The sequence below is a fragment of the Balaenoptera ricei genome, chromosome 11, assembly GCF_028023285.1.
Source record: "Balaenoptera ricei isolate mBalRic1 chromosome 11, mBalRic1.hap2, whole genome shotgun sequence".
NCBI classification, from domain to species: domain Eukaryota; kingdom Metazoa; phylum Chordata; class Mammalia; order Artiodactyla; family Balaenopteridae; genus Balaenoptera; species Balaenoptera ricei.
Window position 1 is genome coordinate 10,956,840 of NC_082649.1, and position 10,995 is coordinate 10,967,834.

The 10,995-nt window shown below is 45.2% G+C and overlaps 1 long non-coding RNA gene across 1 annotated transcript; it reads right to left on the reverse strand.

Moving 5' to 3' along the window:
• Positions 1-380: 380 nt before the first annotated feature.
• LOC132375404 (uncharacterized) lies at positions 381-10,995 on the reverse strand. The gene is made up of 4 exons (XR_009505999.1): positions 9,090-10,995; positions 6,947-7,025; positions 1,337-1,532; positions 381-601 (listed from the first exon to the last, which is right to left on the reverse strand). It is a non-coding gene; the product is annotated as an uncharacterized LOC132375404 (long non-coding RNA).

The following is a 10,995-nucleotide window of genomic DNA, read 5'->3' on the forward strand; positions in this document are numbered from 1 at the left end:
GCTCAGTAGTTGTGGTGCACGGGCTTAGTTGCTCTGTGGCATGTGGGATCTTCCCGGACCAGAGCTCGAACCAGTGTCCCCTGCATTGGTAGGCGGATTCTTAACCACTGTGCCACCAGGGAAGTCCAGCCATGAAACCTTATATCCTCCATGACTGAGGGGATGCCCTGTTACCTCCTCCTCAGTCTTTCTAGAGATTGCAATCCTGCCTCTATAGTGCAGTCTCTATATATTTGCTATTAGATTAGCGGGAATTCCACCTCTAACTCTCCAGATGCCATTGTATTATCAATGAGTGGACCCCCCCCAAAAAAAAAATCCAAGTTCTCATTCTCATCAATGTCCCATCCATGGTCTGGGCATCCTCCCTGAAAGCCACGTCCAAACTATGAGCACACCTTGATCTTCAGCCTCAAAGAGGCACTGGAAGTCAGTGTCACCGCTATAGGAAAAGAAGTTCGCATTTGGACCAGGATAGCCTGGGTTTGCAGCATCCCAGCTCTGTCACTTACAGTGGAACACACTCGGGAAGGCACTCCCTTCCCTGTGCTCCAGCTTCCGCCCTTGGACAGCAGTCAATGACGTCAGCCTCACAGAGTGGCTGTCAACAACACATGAAGACGTGAGAAACTCACGGAAGGGTCTGCCACACGGCTGGCAGTCAGCACATTTCTCTCAACCGTACTGAAATCCTCTGAAACATCTGCCCCATTGTGTTCAGTGGAGTAGCACAATGTCTCCAGCAGGGAACTTTCAGACCGGGTGGCTCTATGTGCAAAATAAAGTCTTTCCCAAGGGAACACGTTCAGCATTACATGAAATTCCATGATCATTTCAAACATATTGGAACAATACAACAATAACTTGTGCAGCAAAATTACGTTGTCAGCCAAGTATACGAGGTCCAGGCATTGTCTCGGGTACAGGAAAGCATGGCTTCAACCTCCAAAAGGTAGCCTTTAATGATCAGGTGACACTAAAGCACTATGAATAGATGGATTTCCCTCTGCCACCCTCACCTTTGCCAGATTGACTGGAAACATTTACCCCAACCCTTGCCAAATTCACAGAAGTTTTTCTAGCTCCCATTACTTTGCTACTCAAAAGGAAAGGAATAATCGCTTCCACGGTAGGGTGTGGTATATTTAACAGAGTGCTGAAAGCAAGTTCAACACAAATGACCAATGTTGGCAGACTGCACAGTTCTTGAGTTATTTTTGTGATGGGCAATGTTTTTCTTTTTCATTCCATTTTCCTCCCTCCTGAGCTGGCTAATGATTTCCAGTGAACAGAACTGCATCCAGCACAATCCAGTTTGCCCACATTGAATACCTACCGTCTGTGAGAGGTGCTGTGTTGACACTCTTTATTTTCATGGACTCCAGTCTAGTGAGGCTGGAAAATGAAATGCAGTTGGGATGTTCATCTGTAATTTGTGCTCTTGGTTTGGAAGTGGGTCATCCGTTCAGCACAGAGAATATGAAAATACACAGTAAGGTTACCACAACTTCTGAAGTCAGAGCCATCATCTGCTGGGGAATCAAAACATGTGTAGACACATTATGAAAGTGTTTATGAAAGTGTTCATTCTTCTACATGACCAGGTGTGGAGTTTCCCTGTCCAACCTGGATGAGCCATTTTATGTTGGCTTGACAGACCTCAGGCATCATGTATATTTCCACTCCCAGCAGTCAGTGGGCTGTTACATTCACCACGGGCTGCGTGTTCTTTGTGATACTGTCAGGAAGAATGTGTTTAAAGCCATTATTGATTACGATTGAATCTGACAGACATGGTATCTCCACTCAACACCCTTTATCCATCCCAATGGACAGGGGTGAGGAAAGTATCCTTGAAGATGTGTCATGTGCACCCAAGAAGGCAGTCAGATTCCACCTTCAATATTCAGCCCATGATTGTTCAGAGATTCCCAAATTCTTCCCGGGGAGCTGAGTACAGGAGTCAAAGGGAACATGTGAGTCAGTGAATATTTTCCAAAAGAAGCCTGGGCACTGAATCTCCAGATTTCATTTTTAAAAAGTATTACATGCTCATGGTAAAAAAAATTAAATAATACACAGTGAAGAGTGAGTCTCCCTCTGCCACTGACCCCCTAGTTCTCTCCCCCAGAGGCAGCTACTCTTACCACTTTTTCACGTGTCCTTCCAGGCAGAGTCTATGCATATAAGAGGAGCTTTGATTTCTGAAATGCAGTTTTATACGTCAGCTGAAGTGGTTCATAAGACGCCTTTTCCAAATAACTCTCCATGGTAACATAACTTTGGAACACACACAACACACACTCGCACGGACATACACAAGCACACACACAGTCATTCTCTTAAGCATAAGATGGAGGGGAAATGATGCAACAGAAAGTGACTAGAAAATATATTACAGTAAACTGCAGTGGTAACTCTCAGATGGTTCCAGACAGCTTTTTATACAGAAATAGCCCAGCGAGAAAACTCCAGCCTACTCAGACTACAGAACAAACCCCAGGAACTTGCTTTTATGCGACCTTCCCTGTGAAGTTCAAGTCTAAACACATCAGAGCTTGGCAGGGCTGCAGGGGTACATTAGCTGACAGACGAATCATTCTAGTTCCTCAGGTTCCCCTTGCTTCTTCCCTCCGAACCTGTAGATTCTTCTAGATTGCACCTGTTCCCCCCACCCCCCGACTCCCAACAACATACAGAAACGGAGAGCCCCTCAAGTTTCTCTGGGTCATGCAGCTGAATAAAAACCCAACTCACTCTCACCCTCTGAAGGAAAGGGGGAAAACAACCTGGTAAGTAGGAAGTTAAGATACATAGGTACATGTTTGGCAGAAATAAGAAAAATTGTTCTATCTACCAGACTATTCTGGAGCTAAGTGATGGGAAGTGTTGTTCAAATTGGGAAGGTGTATTTGTCTTCCGAGTGGAGGTGCCCAGCTGGGAGTGATACAGAGTAACTGTATAAGCTGTTGTTCCAGAGACTTTCCGTAACTGAAACGTGAATAAGGACATCGGTGGACTAGCTTTTACCAAAGTACTAAACAGAATAAAAGAGCTGTCATAGGGCTTCCCTGGTGGCGCAGTGGTAAAGAATCTGCCTGCCATTGCAGGGGACATGGGTTCGAGTCCTGGTCCAGGAAGATCCCACATGCCGCGGAGCAACTAAGCCCGTGTGCCACAACTACTGAGCCTGTGCTGTGTTCTAGAGCCCGTGAGCCACAACTACTGAAGCCTGCGTGCCTAGAGCCAATGCTCCACAACAAGAGAAGCCCACGCACCACAACGAAGACCCAACACAGCCAAAAATAAAATAAATAAAAACTAAAAAAAAAAAAAAAACTATTAAAAAAAAAAAAAAAAAAAAGAGCTGTCATGATTACCAGTAAAATCAGCCAGTCTGTAGGAGCCTCATCAAAAGCCAACGTTCTAGTACAGGAGCCATGTGGAAGCCAACAGAAAAGGTACCTTTCCACTGTATCATGGAAATACTTGGGAGTGCAGGGTCTTACTCCTGGTTAAGGAAATAGTTACTTGTAGGTATGGTTTTGGGGGACCCTGGAAAGATCACTCGCTGAGAAAATATTACCTCACCTGCAGGCTAGCACCTGAAAATCCTTTGCTAGTTGAGAAAGCCTTAAATTCCTAAATTAACAGAGCAAGTGTAACAAGCAAAGTCCCCTGAAAAGAACAGCAATCATAATAATACTCATTTCCTGAGCACTGACTTATGGTAAGTGCTTCACTTACATTCATATTCAGGACTTTACATGAATGATCTCCTTTAATCCCTGGGGTAGCTGGTCCCTGAGATGGCCCCTCAATGACCGTTGCCTCTGCATATTCACGCCCTTGTGCAGTGCCCTTCCCTTGAATCTGGGCTGGCCCTGTGACTTACATGTAACTAGTAGAATAGGGCAGAAGTGACACTCTGTGGCTTCCAAGCCTAGATTAGGAGAAGTCTTACAGATTCTGCCTCAGTCTCTTGGGACGGTCACTCTGGGGAAAGTCAATCATCATGTGAGAAATCCAATTCTTGGTGGGGAGGGGGGATAAATTAGGAGTTTGGGATTAACATACACACACTACTATATATAAAATAGGTAAAGAACAAGGACCTACTGTATAGCACAGGGAACTCTATTCAATATCTTGTAATAACCTATAATGGAAAAGAATCTGAAAAAGAACATATATATATATATACTTATATATATATATAAAACTGAATCACTGCTGTACACTTCAAACTAACACAACATTGTAAATAATCTATACTTTAATTAAAAAAAAAAAAAGAAATTCAATTCTGCTAAAACTGCCATGTTGTGAGGAAGCCCAAGCTAACCATGTGGGGTGGCTGAATGGAGAAAGAGATGCCCAGCCAGTCCTCAGCTATTCCAGCCACTCCGCACCAGGTACCAGGCATGTGAATGAAGAAGCCATCTTGGGCATCCAGCTCAAAGCAGCCGTTGGGTGATTCCAGCCCCAACCAACATCTGACTACAACTACCTGTGAGACCCTAAGTGACAATTGCCCAGCTGAGCCCAGCCAATCCACAGAACTATTAGAAATAGTAATAAATTGGTGTTTTAAACCACTACGTTTTGGAGCATTTTGTTACACAGCGATAGATTACTGTAACAATCTCCCCATTTACTCCACAAGATTTTGAATATCACAGTTAACTCTGCAACATCCATTTCGCTCTTTGTTCACTGTGCAATTTGAAGAACTGACCCCAGTGCGGGGGTAGCCCTGATTAGTCTATGTTAGTGGTTCTCAAAGAGAGGTCCAGCAGCTAGAGTGTTATCTCAGAACTTGTCAGAAAGGCAAATTCTCGGGCTCTTCTCTGGACCTACTGAATCAGAACCTCTGGCACTGAGTTTCTGTGGTTTAATAAATCCTTCAGGTAATTCTGACGATGCTCAAGTTTGAGAACCACTGGTCTGTATACCAATCATGGTAATCGTGTCCCTACCTTGCTGGTAATTGGTTTAAGAACCCAGGCCTAAGCCAATCAGCACACAGTATTCCCTTGGTACTATCAGTTATCAGTTCTTGGTCGAGGGCATTGCCCTCTCTGTCCTGCTGGCAGACACCCTGATTGTGAAAGAAGCCAGTCTCAAGATGCAGCTGACACTGAGGACGGAAGGCAGAGATGCAGAAGAAACCTGGGCCCCTGACACCAGGGTTCAGTCAGCCTGTCCCACCTTTGAACTTCCGATTATGTGGGTCAATATATCTCCTTTTGGTTAAACCTACTTGAGTTTGCTTTTTGGCTCCTTGCAGCTGAAAGCACACTACCAGGTACGGTGAGTGTTATGACCTGTATTGTACATAGGAGACGTCAGGCAATTTGCAATAGTTTAGACAACTAGGAAGTAGAAGAGGGAGGATTTGAACCCAGGTCTCTTTGTTTTTGGTCAAAGCCCACCCTTATAATGAAGCCATGAAAGGGTGAGATTTGCACTTTTCCTGAGAGTAGAGGGTTTGGGGTTTGGTTTTGGTGGGTTAGGGTCTTGAGAATACATGAAGGGAGTGGGCGTCTGACAGAAGAATGGAGACCATGGGATGAGGAGAAGGCCCAGAGAACAGAGAGGGAGATGCATAAAAGACAGTTCCTGCTGAATTCTATTCAGGGCTGGCCTGTGCTCTGGTATTTCTTCATGTCCCTAAGTTGGATGATGCCCTTTCTCTTCTCCTTTCCTCCCAAACAGACTGACGTATCATGTTGTTTTGCAAGAAAGAGCCTGGAAGACTGTAAAGCGAGTGTTCCTTTGAGGAGCAGGCTGATTCGTCCAAGTAGTTCTATAAACTGCAGCCGCCCACATCATGCTACTCCAGAGACAGTTTATAATCACAAAAGGAACAATCTGCAGGATTCTAGTTGTCAATGCTGCTAAAACGTAGCAGCAGCAGACCTTTGCAAAGACACATGAGCCATGACATGAATGCAGGATTTTTATAACCTTGGGGATCCCTGGGCCCCGTGCCCCCTCAGTGGATGCCAACATTTGAGGGGGGCTCTCACCTCTAGCCCACCACCCCGTCCACTCCCACTGTACTCCTGCCTCCTCTGGTCCCCCTCAGACAGTGAGGAGGCTAATTTTAACCTGTAATCTGAAGCCCAGTACAGAGCAGTCCCGAAGTACCAGGGTGGCGCAGCCACAGGACATTTTCAGGCAAAATAGGAAACAAGGCTTCAGAGGAACAAGGCAAACAAGAAGGTGACAACTCTCCAACAAACATCCGAGTTAACAATAAGGGCAGATCATCCTTGATAAAAATTCTGATGGAGGACTTTGTCCTCTAACTGGTGTTCTTTCCCAGTGCCAAAATAATGCCCTGCACACACAGAGTCTTTGGTAAATGCTTGCTGCTTCCCAGAGCAATCTGTTTCAAATTAGGAGAAAGTCCTCCATCAGAATTTTTACACCAGTTAGAGGACAGTTCTTCCAAAGATGTTTGGAAGCAACTATAAAACATGTCAACGTGTGGAAAATACACTCAATTCTGTGCTAACACAAATTGTTTCTAGGTAGTGGGCGCTTATGTATTGATATATAAACTAACTGAATTCTCACGATGACCCTGTGAAGTAGGTTCTGTTATTATCCCTTCTTACTGAGAAGGAAACTGAGGCACTCACTTAAGTCATTTGCCCGAGGTCACACAGGATTCAAACCGCAGCAGCCTGGCTCTGGAGGCCACGTTCCTACCCAAGCCACAGGGAGGAGCACAGACAGCAGTGAAGTTGATCCAGGCAGCTTCTTGGAGGCGTTAAGTTTTAACAAATGATAGAGATTCAGGGCAATGTTGGCGGTAAATGAGAATGAGTTAGAGTTGAAAAAAGAAGAAAAAGGCTCCCCTTTTTGCTATCCTATGTTACTTTTATTGTTTGTAATGGGCATTCTTTAATGGAAGGTCTCTTCCTTACACACTTACATTTTATCGTTCCATGAGTCCTGGGTCCTGGGGTGCCCGCATTCCAAGACTGAAGTGCTTTAGAACCAGAGTTACGGGTCTGGAAAGGACAATAAAAGCACCAGGTTCACTCTCCTTATTTTACGGACAAAGAAACTTAAAGCTCAAAGCGATTCTGCGGTGCCCAGACCAGCACGCCCAGCCTCCTGGCTCTCCGTGGAGGTCCTCACACCCTCCCTCACAGGCCCGCCTGGATGCCGCTGCCCGAGACAGGAGGACGAGGAGGGGGAGGGGAGGGGGGAGGGGGAGGGGGAGGAGGATGGGCATCTCTCGGAGGGAACCGGAGCCTAAGAAGCCGGTTCACAGCTGGGGAATTGTGAAACACAGTTACCTGCCTACCCAGGCCTGGGTGAGTCCGAGTTGGGGGCGTGGGGATGAATCACTGAGATCCAGTCAGAGTGGGGAGATAGGGGTCCTGGGATAGCTGACCTTTGGGCTTCGCTGCCTTTTATAGCGCCCCCTTCTGGCCCCATGCTGACTCGCTCCCTAGAAGAGGCCTCTGTGGTCAGGATGGGCCGCCTCTGTCCCCTCGCGCCCCACCCTGGCTGCCACACGCATCTTGCTGGCCACTGGGGATGAGAGTGGAGCAAGTCCCGACTCTGCCCCGGGGTGGGGGGGCCTACGGTGTCTTTGGAGAGACAAACGCATAAATGGAGGAGTTCTGATTCTCTCCCTGTGCTGACCAGGAGTCGACTCTGCCCCTCATAAAACGTTGCAAACATAAGGTGGACGACTAGGTTATGTCATTTAGTCCTCACTGAACCCTAATAAAAAGTAATTTAGGATTTAGCAGCGACCAAAGCATCATCTCGGGAGACTAGTCAGGAGTCATGGGGCCACAGGAGGAGCTGGCCCCTCAGATCCCAGCCTGGGTCCCCGGTCACTGCTGTGTGACCCGTGCAGTCGAAGGTACAATTCTCAGGCTTCAGTGTTTCATCTGTAAACTGGAGGTGTAGAGTGGACATTTTTTTTTTAAACAGCTTTATTGAGATAGAGTTCAATGTACAATTTACCCATTTAAAATGTACCATTCAGTGGTTCTCATTACATTCACCGAGTTGTACAACCATCACCCAAATTGGTTTTTAGAATATTTTCATCACTCCAAAAAGAAACCCTGTAGAAATAGTAGAATTAGCTTTCACTCTCCATTTTCCCACACCCCCCAGCCCCAGGCAACTATCAGTCCCCTTTCTGTCTCTGTGGATTTGCCTATTCTTGTGCAGTTGTGTATGTGTGTGTATAGTATATATTATATACAAACATTTGGGGTGAAAGCATGGTGTGCCCTGTGTGTCTATTCTTTTGCAGTTGTGTGTGTGTATTATATACAAACATCTGGGGTAAAAGCATGGTGTACCCTGTGTGCCTACTCTTCCTCCCACCTCCTTGAGATCTGAAGTCTTGCTTTGCTTGAGAAGAGGACGAGACACAAGGTTTCCATGGAAAGCTGTGAGGAGGCAAGAAAGGCTTTATACAAATAAAGCAGAATCTGGAAGGGATGTGAACATTCCCAAGGGCCTGGTCGGGATTTGGGCAGCCCAGCTTTCTGGGAAACTTGAAAAGCGGCTGAAATTTTTGAAAAGTGCTGCAGATGGTTGACTTGGTTGATTAAGAATGAAATATCCTAGTTAATGATCGTGTCACAGAAAGAAGGGTGCAGAACTAGACAGTACGGAATTAGTTAAGGCCTAAACTTGAGATGAATCTAAGGCTTGGACAGTGGGCTCCATGCCAATACCAATCCTTTTATAGAAAGACCTCCAAAGAAAAATGTGAATAGTCACAATCACCCTGGGATTTATAGGAAGGGCTGCTGTGGTGTAACACTTATGTCCACTAGGTCCTCTATATTCCTCTAATACCTACTGCAATCTATACACTAGCCATTCAGAGGATTATGTTCTTTTGCTGGGATACTGCAGCATCTGTGTCGGTGCTCTGGGGTGGCTATTAGGGAGCACGCTAAGGGAAATGGACTCGTTTGGGTGGTGGTGTAAGTAGGATTCCAGTTATTACACATGGACTACATTATGTTTCCATGCATGTATGGTTTTATAGTTTACAAAACGTGTTCACGTGTTTGGCCTCACTTGATCCTTACCAAGTGCTCTCAGTTGGGTAGGGTCTCTATTCTTTGGAGTCAGGATCCTTGGGTTTGAATCTGGAGTCACCACTTGGTAGCTGGGTACTCTCGGGCAAGTTATTTCAACTTTCTCTGCCTTGATTTCCTCATCTGTAAAACAGAGATCATTATAGTACGTACTTCCTAGGGATGCGATGAAGATTTAGTGAGCATGTAAAGGCTTTAGAACTGTGGCTGTAAGACAGTAAACAAATGCTCTATAATTATTCCCATTATCATTATTATTGTTGTTATTTTAGAAATATGGCACTGAGGATTGGCAAGGTTAAATGCCTTCCCAAGAGTGAAGCAAGCGGTAAGGCTGGTAAGGGGGCTCAGCCCAGGACTCCTGACTCATCATATTAGTGGTTGTGAAACTATCTGCCTGTAAAAACTGGTCTTTAGCAACCAGACCAAGATATTGTGCTGTCCAAACAAAATAATCATGGTTTTATTAATTGGCAGGAAGAAGTTAATAGACTTTTCTCCATCTTTCACTTTTTCTCTTAGAGTTTTCTTAAACTTTGTGGACTTGCTACTGATTTGCCTCCTACCACTTGCTGGTGTTCATAGCCAAGCAAAGGTATTCACATAAATATTAATGCAGAAAACCCAAATCTCACTGGCCATGCTTGATTCAACAGCTACATTCTTTTTCCATGAACCCCTGACCTTTTGATTTAATTGCATACATGCATCAGAAGCAGACTTTCTGCAGGTACACCTCTCCTGTGTTGTAGGAAGCAATTAGATACGTCAGTAATTTGCAGCATTTCAAAAAGAACATATTGTTCAGTAGAGAACATGATGCCTTCTAGGTCCACCCACCCTGAACAAGCCTGAGGGCCACCGACTGTGCCCCTGACATCCCTTCCCGACCTCGAAGTCTACCAAATGTAGACTCACTTTTTGCACTTCCTGCAACCCCTCGAATTTCAGATCAAGCTAGTCGTATAGCTGTTTAGTCTGTAGCCTGTGTTTTATTTTCACGAACATCATAAACAACACTGTTGAATGCCAACCAACAACCATTTCCAGACTCCTTCTTCCTTGCCCGCCTCCTACCAGAGGGGCTGAAAAAGCTAAACATTCCCTTTTGCAACCTGTCTTGCTATCATGTGACCTAGTCCTGGCCTATGAGACATGAAGACTTCTGTGGGAAGGGTGGAAGAGCTTTCTCCCTGATTAAAAAGAGAGAGACATATGAGAAGAGCCCTTTTTGTGCATCTCTTTTTGCTTTGGATGCTGCTGCGCGAGGATGTGATGCCTGGAGTTGTGGCAGCCACGTTGTGATCAGGCAATCCCAAGGGTGAAGTTGGGAGCTAACACACAGAGGAAGGTAAGAGTGGAAAGATGAAGGGTTAAGCTGCCAACCAATCCTGAGAATCACCTATTTCTACACTTTAGTAATAAAAGTCATGAGGTATAAGTCACTGTTAGTTTTATGTTACTTGCAGTTGAAAGCATCCAACTGATACAAATGTAAAAAAAAAAATTCTAAGTGCTCTCATGGGTTCACTGAATATCTTGATTCCCCCAGGCTTCCATCTTTTCCCCACAAAGTCTTACCACTGAGATTTTCAAGACAGCAATTCTTGAGGTTTGAGAGAGGCACTGCCTGTTACAGTGCCTCTTGGAAGGCTGTGAGGTTCATGCAAACCATAAACTAGTATAAAAGTAAAAGAGAACTAGTGAAAAATACTTCTGTGCTAGGTAGACACTGACTTCCATGCTGAGGACAAGAGGCCGCTAACCAGTTGTTTTTCTCCTGTGGGAATGTGGATTGTGGAGTCTGAGTCTGAGACGGCCGAGGAGGAAAGTTTTTAAAAAACTTTTCCTGAAAGACAGTAAGTGCAGAAACAACATGCTGAGCTAAAGCTGTGAG